Below are 13,251 nucleotides of genomic sequence, written 5' to 3' on the forward strand. Positions count from 1 at the left end.
TCTCTGATATCTACGCCAGTGTGTTTGGCAGCAGCCTAAGGTTTTTTTTTTTGTTTTTCCATTACCTGCTATATCCTCATCCTGTGTTATCCTAGCGCCAAATTCCTTTCAAATATATCATGTGCTGAATGGTGTGGAAGATAGCATTCATCTGGCCAAATGTAGTCATCTACGCCCTAGGTAGTCAGCCCTGGCTCCCGTTAGGGTCAGCCAGGGGAGGGCTGGATGTTCCTGGGCTGTGATTCATCTCGGCCCAGTATGCTAAAGCAGATGAGGTCTGACCTGAAAGCTGCTTTCCGCTGACTATAAAAGGAGGCATTGGGGGATTAGCTCGGATATAAAAGTCTGCACTATAAATGTCTATGTGTTTGTCTCAATGAACTTGTGAGGTTCTCAGATCCCTCAGTGACTTTGTGAAGAATTGTGTCTGTTTGCACTATGGGTGAGTTTCTTCTGGTATTTGAATGCTCCCTCCTTAGTGCTGTTGTCACAGCATCACTGTCTACTTAAGCATACAAAAAAAGGGAAAGAAAAAGGGATAGCTGAATCTGTTGGTTAAACAAAACATGGGGGCTGCCCCATGTTAGGCCCACCAGTTGCAGCATTCCTGACAACTGCCTGTGGTTCGTGGGGAGTTTGGAGGTGTCAGGGATTAGAAGCTGGGGGTCCCACCTTCCCACTGGGGTTTGTAGGAACCTTGGGACCCCCCTTGCCCTGGCAGCGCTGGCTGGAGCTGCCTTCCCTCAATGGTGGGTGGGCAGCTGCTGCCCTTGCCAGGGTCCCTGACTGTGCTGGAGGCCACCAAGGTGGTGGGTCATAAATCCTGTGAATGATATCTGGTGCAGAAGTCTCTTATTTCAGGGTTGCCAAAATAAAATACTGCTGACTTTTTTCTTCCTTTTTTTTTTTTTTTTTTTTTTTTGTTCCAGGTACATTTTTGAGTTTCTGGGTTTGTTTTTTTACTTAAGTGAAAAACAGTTCAGAAAACTTTATTTCACAGAGGTGCAGTTTTTGTGTGTTCAGGAGTTGTTATAGGAAAAAAAATGTGCTACTAGCTTCTCTGAGCAGGATCCCTCATTCCATTTTCTTGTTAATCTAACCTGTTCCGCAGTGCATACCATGACGTGTCTTGACCCCTTTTCTGAGAAATCCACGCAATTGCTATATTTACTGCAATACTAAATTTATCGCTGTCTACTTAATGGTAGTATTTTCTTACCTCTTTCTCCTGCCTTTTTCTGATATGAGGAATAACTCTCAGATTCTCTTTCATCAGACTTCCAGGCAAATATCTGAGCTGTCTTCTCTGAGCTCCACAGATTTCACAATTCACTCTTGCTTCATTTTCCACATCCTTGTGATTTCCTTGTAGATCTTACTCGCCCATTTAATTTTTAAATTACAAGGACAAGGATTTTACTTAGTATCCTGTTTTTGTGGACTTGCAACTGATTACTGTCCTTATTTACTGAGCGAGCTATGCTTTTCTCGAAACATAGTGGCTCTTTGACAGTCATCCGCTTTTGAAAGTTTATTATAAGCCACTCTGGAGTTTTTTAAAAAAAAAAAAAAATGAACAAAGAGCTTTTTATTTAACTAGGGCTTGTCCCCAGTACTGATTCAGGCAGACTGTTAAAATCCCCTGTACCAGATCACTTATTTATTCCTGGAACCCATTCTGGCAAATGAGAAGGTGTTCTCAAAATAAATAGCTGTGTGCGTTGTCACCCATATTATTCCTGGCTGCGTGTGAGTCTGACTGTCTTGCATTGCCAGGTATTTTAACAGAGGTGAGAAGAACGGAGTTGTAGGGTAGGTGCACATCATCTCTGGCTGCAGTTGTGCCCACTGAGAAGTCTGCTGCTGGCCGCTGCTTGCTGGCATCCCAGCAGCAGGGGCAATTGCTGCTCCAGTTTGCTGGCTGGTATGCTTGAGAGAGCTCTTCTCTGACTTATTTCAGATGCTGACTTGTCTCTGTTAACTCGAGTTAGCAGCTAGGTTATGTCTTCTAAGTTTCAGCTGGCAAAGTAAATAGTATGGCGTGTCTCTAGAAAATATTTGCTAACTCAAATTAGCAGTGTTTGAGTGAAGCAATCCAGGATGTCGCACAGATAGCTCAGTGTGCAGAGCAGAGAGGGTGATGATGTCTGGGAGGTAGAAGGCAGTGGTGGTACCAAGCATCTGGGGACATTTACCTCTGCAGCTGGTGCACTTGGAGCCATAAGAAAACCAGTGTCTACACTGATAACGGTGCTGCTCTGTGTGTCTGCAGTGGACCTCGTCACTTCAGTGTTTTGAGTAAAGCAAAGGTGAGTTTGCTTTGGCTGTGGGGTACCTGGGAGGTGTGATTTAGTGTCACTTTCCATTGCTATAAAAGAAATACCGTGCAAAATCCATGGAAAAACTTTTAATTTTATGAGTAAAGCATGCTGAGGTCAGGGCTTGGGAGAACTTGCTTCCAAAGGATCTGCTTCCCCATACCACGTCTGCAGTGGGGTTGGGAAGTGGTGTAACTGTGGATAGCAGGGGAACAGAGGCCCTCCTGTGAACAGTGGGAGTCAGTAAGCAAAACCATTTCTGCCAAAAAAGAAAAGAGGTGGGGAAGAGAAAGTACAAGCTATAAAGCATAACAAAATCAGACCACTGGTAATGCTAGTAGTAGTTTCATTTGGGAATGCTGAGGTGGGAGGTTTATTCGGATGTGTATGTGGCAAGAGTAAACTGTGCAAGAAATTACTGTGATTTGATAAATGAACTGTTTCCTTAAGCTGTAAAAGGGCTTGCCTTTGTTGCGTGAAAGATTCTTGAATAAACTAGTCGGAAAAACTGCATTGTTGAGTTTGTAGAGCTAGGTTATTTTGTCAAAGTGACTCTCTTATAAAGCGGTTTCAGCTAGCAAGGTAAATAATGTGATGTATCTTTAGAAAAATACTCCAGACAGGGTTAGTTGCCTCAGCTAACCAGAGTATAGTCTTTCATCATTAGGTTTCTGATTGAATTCCACTCAGGATTGCGTACTGCCTGACAGCTCTTTGACCCATGTGAGAGAATTCCCAAGCAAAGGATGCTGCTGCATGTTTCACTATGGGTTTTTTTCTTCCAAAAAGTTCACAAAACAGGGTAACCTGTAACACGTGTTGCAAAGATTTTTTGTTGTCTCACTTTGCAGTGACAGTCTGTGCATCAAACTGGTTTGTGTGCTTACAGCTTCTGAAAGCTGAGAGCAGGCCATTGAGAAAAATACAGCAAAATCAACCCCTCCTCTTTTTTGCATTACCAAAAGCAGCAACAGAAGTTTCTTGCAAGTTATTTGCAGTAGAAATCATGTAGCTACTAAAAGATACTGACACTGAATGTATAATATAATTGTCACTGCAGGGGAAAAAAAAAAAAGTCATGTAATTGGGGACCTAATGACTTGTGCATGGCTGCTTTAGCAACCCACTGAACAAAGGCACATGGATGCTGTATAGAAAGGAAGTGATCAAAACGGGTGTTTAAAAGTCTCTTCCAATCCCTACCTGAACTTGGCTGATACAACTTTGAAGTGCAAAGGTGCCGTACCATTGTGTATTTGCCCACGCTGACCAGAGGTGTGTTAGGCAAAGCCTTTCTGGCTGTGCAGTCTGCTGGAAGAAAAGAGCAAAATGTTCTGGCTGAGTGAGAAAAAAGGGCAACGCCCAAGAGTCAGCAGCTGAATGATGGATTAGGGTGGAGGTGCCACATCTTGGAAGAGAAAAACAGTAGGTGCTTGCCGGGATTTTGGAAATGAGAACTTCTGTGAGATTAGAGTGGGAATTCGGCATCTAGCATCTTTTCAGTTCAGGAAAGGTACCAACACAAGCAGTAGACTGAGAAGCATAACAGTTAAGCAAGTGGAGAAGAGCAGAAGCAAAATCCTTATGCTTTGCTCTGGAGGTGCTAGGATCAGTGCTTGGGCAGTCCTGAAATCCAAAACTTTGTCCAGAAAATGCTTATTTTTGAGGAAAGCAAGTGTAAGGGGGAGTTATTGTTCTTGGGAGGGAAGTGGACTTCTGAGTTGCTAAAGCCCTGAAGACCATTCAGAGATTTTCACATCTTTGTTACCTCTCTGCAGAGAGACAGGTCAAAATTCATTGAGGTGTTTTTGTTTCTGCTGGCTTTAGGTTCAGTCCGTTTTCTGTCTTGAGGAGCGGCCTGGTGGAGTTTTCATAGATGTCGGCTAGAGCCCTGCAGTAGCTGGGGAAGGCAGGCATCTCTGGAGTGTTGTTCCTACCATTTCTCCTCTGATGGGATAAATCTATACCAGGGGATTCCTGTCTTTGCCTGGTGGGTACAGAGGAGTATGAGATGATACCCTAAGCCCAAATGTCTGCTTGTGAGTTGGCTAAAGCTAGTCAAGAGGAATTCTACCCCTCGTAACCTGGTTGGCATGTGAAGAAATACAAGCACATCCCCCAAGGAAATCTGTATAAGTGATGAAGCCACACTGTTATGCTTTGGCTGCTCCAGATAAGCCATTACAGATGTTAGAGTACTTTTGAACCTGCTTTTTCCTTCAAAGGAAATACCTGGAGAGCAGAACAGCATGGTGCAGGACACCATCAAAAGCACAACAGCAGCTCTTTGCTTTTCATGCTGCTGTTCAGACCCTTGGGGGAAAATGCTAATTATCATTTGTTGCAGTTATTTTGCTTTACAACCACTAATATTTTTTTCCCAAGTCCCAGTACAGTGGAGCTAAGCAGAATATTTACAGCCAGTAGTTTGTTTCCTTCCTGCTGTCACTTAAAGAGCCTAGCAGCAGCAGAGCTTATTATACTTCAAAGTTTCTTGTTCTAGGTAAGTGACATGGGGAGAGATGACACTGTACGTGCTCAGAGAAGTATGTTGAAATGTATAATGCAACACCATCTCAGAGACTGTCATATTTAGGTCTCTCTGCATAGCCCCCCAGCCCTGTAAATATATTTTAAGAGTGATTTCCTTTGGTGCCAGAATGATACGGAAAAATATAAGGTTTTTAAAAGGTAGTAGCAGACTGGATTATATTAGTAATTTTTCTCCCAGTAAGAAGCACATACCTGCTTACTCCAAACACTGCTTTTGCTGATAGGAACACAATTATTTTTAAGGATAGACGTATAACTTCCCTTGGCAGGATTGTGTGCTGGGTGGCTTCACTTATCCTCTGTCACTGGGTTCCAGGTGCAGGTTTTGGGGCAGACCAGGCTTCTGCATGAGGGGTGGCAATTCCAATAAAACCAGAAATCTGAGTAAGATCTTAGCCTACAAATTCGACAACTATGAGGCTGATGGGGGGGGGAGTAACAAGTATACGGCAAATCTTTTTTTATTGCTCGTGGGTGTTAATCTCTTCTGTAAGTTGACTCGTGCTTCCGAGGGAGCCAGAACAAGCTCCCTTCATGGAGACGTGTGGGTTGTGAGAGCTGGCTTTCTGCTGCACAGGCGGCAAAATAAACTGTAAGGCTGGCTACAAGGTAATGCCTCTCCTCTTGCAAAATCAGGGGCTGAGTCTGCACTGTATTTTGCAGTGGCCTCGTGGCTGGGCTCTGGCCAAATCTACCAGCCTTTTCCATTTCTTACTTTTTGGTACCTCTTTATTGTCCCCACTGTTACCTCTCCCCCAGCTTCACATGAGGGCTGTGCCTTTCTCTGTGTGCCTTAGAGATGGTTTGGAGCTTTCTGCCCAAATCTCTCTTTGGGCCGGCCAGTGTGGAGCCCCTGTATTTGAGGGGGTGCAGGGTCCCTCTGTGTGGCATCGTCAGCAATAGGACCTGAAACATGTGGCTTGTGGTCTGGCTCCCAGTTTGTCTCCTGGGTGCCATCTTTGCTTTTTGGGGAAAAAACCCTTCCAAGTCTTGATTCAGTCCCAAGCAGGTGTAGGAAGCCCTTTGTTGTACCTTGAGAAAGGGTCCGAGATAAATATGAAGCAGGCTGTGCTTGGTCATCTCTTTTCCCCAGCCCTTCCCCATCAGCAGCGATGCAGCCTTGTACGTTTGGGTTACATGGAGGCAAAGCTCCCCTTAGACAAGACCTCTCCCATCGGGGGGCAGGGGAGAGCGGAGTGGTGAGCCTGGGGCTGAAAAAAGAATGTTTACCCAAAACAGACAAACTCCACACCTACCTGGCTGTGAAATGTAATTCCTTGTCAGTGTTGAAACTCCATTTTGATAAGATTTATTTAGCTAGAATATATCAAAACTGGGTGGTGATATCTCTTTGTGTAAAAACAGGAGCAGTTGGTTATCCCATTGTCAGACTGGTCAAACATCACACTTGTATCATTTACCACGCTCTATACTTATTTTAGGCTTAAATGCCTAAAATAGATGCAGTTTTCAGAGGCATTTTGTTGTAAATCCATCAGTGCTTAGGAGCTGCAAGGTCTGTACACTGACAGCTTGTGGAATTATTTGCAAAACGCTTCTGAGACTGAACTTTTTTTTCCCCCACAGTCACAGATATTATCCCATTTCACATACGCTTTTTTTAATTAATTGAGTGCTCATGTCCTGTTGAATAGGGGATTTTACCGGCTCAGGTGGTGTATGGGACTGAAGGGCTGCAGAGCTGGACAGGATTGGGTCAATCACTGAAATGAAAGTGGGAGACTTGTGCAGCATGAAGTTTTAACAGCAACCAGACAAGTGCGTGGGCGAAGCTGCCATGGAAACTGCTTGTAGTGTTTCCAAAAAAGACCAAACTCTGCATTGCTGCTATTCCTAAATTGTGGTCTGTTTTTAGCCACCCTCTCCGCTTGGGATGGCCAGGGATATTGTGGAGGGCAGCTGCCTGGGAAGGGGAGGAAGATGATGCACTTGAGCAGCTTGTTGCCAGCCTGAAGGCAGGACTGCTAGCGGCGCTGGCCGGGCTGGGAGAACCAGGGTGGGCAGCTGTGGCCTGGATGGTTTGCTTCAGGTGAGAAGCTTGTGCCCACCACCCTGCCATGGTGAAGGATGGCCGAAGAAGTGCTTCCTTGGTGGCCGGGAGGTGAGTGTGGTGTCCATCATCTCTGGGTGTGCTGGCTGCACTCCCAGAGAGGGGTTACCCCTGCCTCAAATGTGGGGTGGCAGGTGGCTTTTATCACCTCTCCTCTCTTTCTCCTTCACATAGCCCCATGCTTTACTTCCTCTGCTCCAGCTTTTTACACCGTCCTTGGCTCCCATTTTTCTGTGGGTGTCTGTCTAGACTACACTGACGTGGACACATCCTGTGGTCCTGGCAACCAGGCTGCACGGTTCCCATCCCAAAACAACGGTCCCTGGTGAGGCATGTGTCGTGGACCGGAGAGGGGTGGGTCATTAACCGTAAGGGAGTTGAAACATCGCCATATCCCGGTTTCGCTGGAAGTGTGTGCATTGGGGCACCATCTCTCGGGGGAAGGCTTTCCTGAAGAGCTCTGTACTGGGAACTACTCGTCTGATAGGCAGATGAAATAGAATCATAGACTGCTGCGTTGGAAGGGACCTCAAGCATCATCTGGTCCAACCTTTCTAGGCAAGAAAGATGTCAAGAGCCACCCCTGGAACTGCAGACACACAGCATCCTGTCGGCTGCAGGAGAGTACGTGGCTGCACACACCAGCTGAGGGGTGTGTGAAGTACTTGTTTGTGCCTGCAAAGGCAAACACGCGGGGCTTGGGAGGAGCTGATCCCTTCCCAGCCCTTGAATTATGACTGGAATGCAGGAATACTGGGTCAAAAGCAAACATTTTGGCTTCTTTCACACTAGGCTTCTTTTTAGTATGGTGCAAATCATATTTGCGGAAAGCTTTAGTATTAGATCTGTAGTCATGCAGGTGCCCTCAGAAGGTTGTAATATATTTTTGAATGCCGCTGGCTTGCTTAATGAGAAATTAATTTTGGTTTCTTCAGAAAAGGGAAGTTTTTCTTAATTCTTCCGCTATGTCAAATCGCTATCCAACAGCCACATCATGATGCAGGGTTGACAGGTCTGACTCAGAGGTCTGCACGGAGCAGACCCTTGAGAATGGCCTCCAAATAAGCAGAAAACCTCCTTCATGAATTCATGAAAACATATTCTTACTACTTTCTTTAGGTTGCATAAGCCTTAAGGAGTGATGTAGCATAATTTGAAATTTCGTAGACTCCTAGAATAGGATGGTTTGGGTTGTAAGGGATCTTTAGAGACATAGTCCACCCCCCCACCCCCCCTGCTTTGGGCAGGGATGGCTTTCACTAGATCAGGTTGCTCAAAGCCCCATCCAGTCTGACCTTGAACACTTAATTTGCAGACACAGTTACCTGAGGATAGCAAATCCTTTCTCAGAAGCCTAGAATCATCTTGTTGTAAGGCATGGGGGGCCCCATGACTGTCATGTACTATTTCTGCTCCCCTTCCTCCCTGAATGAGTGCGTGTCCAGTGTGGGCCAAGCTCTCCCTTGTGCAAGCAATTCCTCCAAAATTTGTTGTAGAACATTTCCTCTAAAATTGCTCGTCAAACACCTCCACCTCTCACACAGAAACACCTCCCCTGCTCTTCCAGTGAGGAAAAGGGTTCCTTTGCTTTGAGTCAGTGCTCATTACAGTAATGGAGGAAGTTTCTAACTGGGACAACAGTGTGGTGATAAGCCGTGCAGCAGTGCTGGGAATGTGCCTGTTCAAGAAACACCTGACCCGTGGACACGCTGGCCCACAGAGGTGGCCCAGTCCTGGTCTGTGGTCCAGCAAGTCTCCCAGGCAGCTCTTGCTGCTGCAGGCAGGATGCCCACAGGCTGCTGGGCAGGGGTGACTGGGATCTGCTTCCAGCTGGAGCTGCCACCAATCACCACCCGCTACCTGCTGGCCTCCACCTGCTCCTTGGTGTTCAGGGATGTAGCAAAATCCACTGATTTATACCTGCTTTGATCTGCCCCTTGCCCTCATCTGAAAATCACCACTCAGCTGTGCCTTTCCTCCTGGTGAAATGATGGTGTTTGGGAAAGTCTTCTGCTTCCTTCCTCTCATCAGATGTGTCCCTCATCTGTGCAGGATGCTGTTTATTGTTCTACATGAAGGTTGGGGCTCATTTTTATTTGTTTCCCCACTACTATTTGAATAACAAACCGACTTCTGTCTCTGTCTAAGTTGCTTCCTCATCTGCTAAAGGACATTTCCCACCTTCTTCCAAGGACTGTTGTCCAACGGCCACAACTGAAGCGTGCTGAATGGCACGGCCAGGCATTTTGGCTAAGCAAAGTTTTGTCTTCATTTTATCTGGGTTTAAGAAGACAGAAGCTCACTTATTAAATATTGTTTCCCAAAGCATAATTTTTTTTTTCCGCCCAATACTAAGGCTGAATCCCTGGCAGATTATGGGTGACATGTCACTTCAAGTAGATCCTTGGCAATGTCTCAGGCTTTCATTTGGCAAGTCTAATTATCAGTGGAGATCCCCTTGGGTTGTATGACAAATTGAGGGAGTTAAATCAAGCAATTTTCTTGCAAAGTGTAATTTGAAGCCATGCTGAGGAACTATTTGAGGAGACTGTACTAGAGCTGGTGGGAGACTTTTCAATTAGATGTTTTTTCATCAGAAAATAGTGATTCGTGTAATGAGAGTGGTATGACGCCCTTTTATTGGCTAGGCAGGAAGACATCTCCTTAACTTTTTGATCCCTGAGGAGCTGTGAATGGCAAATGCAGCGCTGCCCTCCTCTTTCTCCTCCTCCTCCTCTGAACAGCTGGGTGCTGTTTGGAGCTGCCAGAGGATCCTTACCAACTGAAGTACAAGGTATGGGCTAAAAGAGCTGGGAGCACCAAAGATGCCTTTTGGGAGATCGTTCTCCTCAGGCGGGAATCCAGCCTGGAAAGTGTCCCGTTCCTCTCTTAAGCCCTGGCTGCAGCGGCTTGCCACCTGGTCGGTTGTAGCTATGGCATTGGGTTCATTTCAGTGGTGCAATTGGCAGCATGATTACCCAGGTGGTTATCTGGTACAGCTATAGGGGTGATACACAGTGGCCTGGGAAGAGGAACATACCTGGTTTCACGGTTTAACCCTGCCAAAACAGTTGTCTGGCTGCACCCGAATCTGTTCTGAGGCAGGATGCGCTATATCCAGTTTGTGTCTACGAGGTGTTTCCCTAAGCTGTTCTTGCAACGCTTGGGTAGTGGAGACTCTCATCTTGTATCCTGTCCCAGCCTTTCATTGTGTCCGCAGTGGCAAAGCGATCATAACTTGCAGTGGGGAATTTGACGTTAAGCCTAATATATTGTGTGTATTGTTCTCCATCGCCAAGGGGGGGGGGCGGAATTAACATCTATCCAACCTTTTACCTGTTGAATGGCATGCTGCGTGCCACCTTTTATGTTAAGCACAGCTGAAGCTTTGTAGAGAAGAATGGGCGTCACTGAACTTCTATTTTGGAGAATTTGAAGCTTGCTTTCTCGGTGGGGTTTGAAGCATTTCCTTCAGGACTTTCAGAGCAGGAACCTCCCTCCTTTATTTTGGTCCAGAATAATTTCAAAACAGGTTTCATCTATTACTGCAAATAACCTAGATCATGTTTTCTGCAGGTATTGAGACAGAACACTGAAGTTGGGGAAGTTGAGACTTCTTATCTGGAATTGGGGGAAAAGGATGGTCTTTGCCATCTCAGAAGTTGTCCTGGGATGGGAGAGGAATTTCTGACCTTGGTACAGCCAGTAGCTGTGATGGTTTGGAAAGCAGACGGGTGAGCTGCAGCACCCTGCTGTTCTCCGGAAGCAATACTGGAGCACCAGCACCTTCTTCATGTCCAGTGGGACTTGGTGTTCTCCTTTCAGTAACTGCTGGTAAGTGGGTGGCATAGGTATTAGAGAGAGCACCTCACCGCTCCTTTTCTGATGGAAGAAATTCTCCAGGGCTATGAGACGCCTGGAGAAGAGTGGGGGATGCTGCCTTGGAAGTGTCCTTCACACTCGGGAGCTTGAGGAACAGAAACCTGCACCATCTCCAGCCATCCACAGCAGTGGGCTGGTCCCCCTGCAACACCTGCCTTGTGCCATTTCAGCAGCTGCCTTCAACAGAGGAAAGTAATATGGTCCCCTTATGGGCAGTGTGTCTTTAAGCAGGTGATTAAGATTGTGTTTTGTATACACTGCACACCTGTGTGTGTGTGCCATTACCTCTGTTTAGTGTGTGGTTTATATTTAACTGCATGGCTTCCTTCTTTTGAGTTGCAAATGCCATCCTAGTCTCTGATCCTGTTTTTTTAAGGACAGAATTGGCAAAGAATATAACATTTGCTATCCATATATACACACTGATATAATCTACACTTCTGCAGTGTGTATTGAGATATATGCGTACATATGCACCTGTGAAAAATTAAAATTATGACAATCAAGAAGGGAACAATTTCACAGCACACGGACAAGACATTGCTTGCCTGGTTAAAATACTTCAGCAGGACAGCATCCCTTTACACACAGTGAAACCAATGCAAAGAGTTGCAGTCGCTTGGGTGGCTTTTGGCTTGGACTCCTTGCCATTACTGCTGTTATGGTGGGATATCTTCCAGCTTCACATAATGCTAATGCTTGGTCATGCCTTTATTTTCATCAGCCTTTTCCCTGGTTGGCAAGCATCTGCAAATGGCCACAACCACAGCCTCTGGGTCGGTTCTCAGTACTTGTCCCAAGGCTGTCCTCTCTGAGCTGCTTGCCTTTTCCAGCACAGCTCGTGGGGACACTTGCAGCAGCTCTGGAAACACAGCCAGATGCACATTAGGTACTGATGCTGTGTCCTTTGCTTCTGTTTCTACAAGTCTAGAGATAGGTGTTCAAATGTTCATGAGGAAGGCTCAGCATCTGCTGTAGCTGTCTTGTCTCTGCTCTGTCACTTGATGCAGAGTAATGTATCAAATCGTTGGAGATTTCCCAAGGCAATTCAGTTTGGAGGGACATACCTGACACAGTTCCTACTTTATAGCGTAATGGATCGCAGCTGAGGCTGATGTGCCTTGGTGACTGTTGTCTTTCCTCATTGTATTTCTGAATGATGCTTCAAAAAGCATTCAGTGGTTCTGATTTGGTCCCTTACAATCTCTTTGCATCTAGGAGTCAACAGTCAAATCTGACACCCCAAAAATATCTCTAATGCTAATGGTAGTAGTAGGAATTGGGGTTTTCCACCTCTTCTTTTTCTGCATTGGACTTCTCTGTGAATGATTCTACCTTGGGGATAGAAATAGCAAAAACAACCTTTTGGAAAGGGCTCCCAAATTGGTTATGTGTTGATCAAAAAGTTGGCATCATCACTACACACTTGTTCAGGGAGCTGACCTGTGTTTAAACTAAAAATAGAGGGCCAAACCCATTCCACGTTGTTTGCCAAAAATACCAACGTGGCATAAGCACAAGCTCTTTGTTCTGCAGACTAGTAGCAGTGATGGTACAACTGTATGGGGGATACATTTGTTGAAGACCAAAAGGATGCTGAGGAGAAATAAGACTGTCCACGGGACATTACTTTGCTGTGAGGGAAGGGTACTGATGGCAGCAGAGGTTTCCATGTGTTTCAGAATGGATATAAGTGTATGTGGGGCAACGTTAAGTGGGAATTTCTGCTCACACTTCCTCCGAGGAGGTACCTGGGGAGTTCATGGACATGCAGCAGGGTCAGGCTTTCTTCTTTCCTTATTAGAAAACTCCTTGTTCTGCATAATCGGCTTTAATTTTATGCTCTTCTGAGAATTTTTCTTCTCCAATTTGCAGGAGCAGCAAGGCCTTGAAATAGATAAGGAGTGGTTTTTCAGAAGCTGAAACAAATTGTAATTGTTTAGGAAGTGATGGTGCTGCTTATGTAATATGGTGCTCTGTCAGCTTATTTTTACACGCAGTGTTTTATGTTTTGCTGGACAGATGTTTGTTATGGTTTACTTCTTGCTGTTAACCAGATGCAAGTTTGCTTATTTTCTTATGGGATTGTTCTGAAGAATGTCCCTTTTTAAAATGTTGTTAATGGGGAAGGAAATCTATCAACCTGATATAATAGGTACGTTAAGCGTTAGATAAGAGGAGGAAGAATATCTTACTTTACTTGAAAATACAATACAGTCAAGGCACAAGAATTTGGACAGGGAACAAAAGTAACAAACATTAAATGCACTGTAAATAAGACAAGGACCAGTAGCAGTGGGTGGAATTTGGCCCCTATTGAAGTCGGTGGGAGCTTTGTCATTGACTTCAGTGGGACAGGATTTCACCCAAGGATGTGGCCCCTGCCCCAGGGTCCCCCCTGCTAGGCTATCTGGGTGCATCGTGGCT

The 13,251-nt window shown here is 45.5% G+C and overlaps 1 protein-coding gene across 2 annotated transcripts in view; it reads left to right on the forward strand.

Annotated features, from left to right (window-relative positions):
* Window positions 1–319: 319 nt before the first annotated feature.
* SLC7A1 (solute carrier family 7 member 1) overlaps window positions 320–13,251 on the forward strand; it is a 37,433-nt gene continuing 24,501 nt past the window's right edge. The window contains exon 1 of one of the 2 annotated variants that reach the window (XM_035900203.1): window positions 320–442. The gene's annotated coding sequence lies outside the window, so the exon portion shown is untranslated. Of the gene's footprint in view, window positions 443–1,566; window positions 2,310–13,251 lie in introns of those variants that run through there. The other variant, XM_009644985.2, reaches the window with a different exon arrangement.

Source organism: Egretta garzetta, unplaced genomic scaffold (assembly GCF_000687185.1).
Source record: "Egretta garzetta isolate BGI_Z169 unplaced genomic scaffold, ASM68718v1 scaffold40, whole genome shotgun sequence".
In the NCBI taxonomy this organism is placed as follows: domain Eukaryota; kingdom Metazoa; phylum Chordata; class Aves; order Pelecaniformes; family Ardeidae; genus Egretta; species Egretta garzetta.